Genomic DNA, 1,002 nt, shown 5'->3' with positions numbered 1-1,002 from the left:
TCTTGGATGGCACAATTATCGGCACAGGAAGCTAAAGCAAATGGTGCCGTAGTCAGCAGAGTTCGAACCTGCGCGGGAAGACCCCAATGGATTTCGAGTTCATCACCTTAACCTCTCGGCCACGACTACGCCTGACAGCGGCCTGCCAGCTGTCTTGGCTGCAGGGAAGACAGGAGACTGACAGCGGCCTGCCAGCTGTCTTGGCTGCAGGGAGGCAAGACAGGACACCACCAAGCTTCAGACACAAAATCCAGCTGAAGGATGAGGTGACTAAAACAGCCTGGTGTCCCCGTTACTCGACGCAAAAGGCTGCCATGACCCGGATTCTAACAACACAGAGTACTAACCACTATACCAGGGGTGGCGAACGTCGGACCCAGAGAGCCGCAGCCCTGCAGAGTTTTGCTTCAACCCTAATCAAACCCACATGAACAAGCTAATCAAGGTCTGAAGGGTTACTAGAAAGCTAGAGGCAGTTGAGTTTTAATTAGGGTTGGAGCTGAACTCTCCAGGGCTGTGGCCCTCCAGGACCAGAGTTCGCCACCCCTGCACTATACGATCACGGCGTGCCGCTGGCCTATACGGCTGCAAAAAGATCCAGCGGCGTGTTTCTCCGTTGCAGAGGGGGAGTGCAAAAGCATGCTGGGGACATGCAGGTGAATAACATAGTCAGCAGGGTTCAAACCTGCGTGGGGGGACCACAATGGACTTCAAGTCCATCGCCTTAACCTCTCGGCCACGGGGTCCACAATGGACATCAAGTCCATCACCTTAACCTCTCGGCCACGACTACGGCTGGCAGCGGCCTGCCAGCTCTCTTGGCTGCAGGGAGGCAAGACAGGACGCCACCAAGCTTCTGACACAAAATCCAGCTGAAGGATGAGGTAGCAAAAACGAGCCCGACATCCCCGTTGCTCGATGGCAAAAGGCTGCAGTGACCTGGATTCGAACCGGGGTTTCTGCGGCCACAACGCAGAGTACTAACCACTATACGATCACGGC

The 1,002-nt window shown here is 55.4% G+C and overlaps 2 non-coding genes across 2 annotated transcripts; both read right to left on the bottom strand.

The window, feature by feature from the left end:
- Positions 1-47: 47 nt before the first annotated feature.
- trnas-cga (transfer RNA serine (anticodon CGA)) lies at positions 48-129 on the bottom strand. Its single transcript has one exon. It is a non-coding gene; the product is annotated as a tRNA-Ser (tRNA).
- An 801-nt stretch (positions 130-930) lies between these two features.
- trnah-gug (transfer RNA histidin (anticodon GUG)) lies at positions 931-1,002 on the bottom strand. The gene has a single exon. It is a non-coding gene; the product is annotated as a tRNA-His (tRNA).

This window comes from Sinocyclocheilus rhinocerous, unplaced genomic scaffold (genome assembly GCF_001515625.1).
Source record: "Sinocyclocheilus rhinocerous isolate Xijiao unplaced genomic scaffold, SAMN03320098_v1.1 scaffold23433, whole genome shotgun sequence".
Taxonomy (NCBI): Eukaryota; Metazoa; Chordata; class Actinopteri; order Cypriniformes; family Cyprinidae; genus Sinocyclocheilus; species Sinocyclocheilus rhinocerous.
The sequence above is the reverse complement of the archived record's forward strand: the minus strand, read 5'-3'. Positions and strand labels throughout refer to the sequence as shown.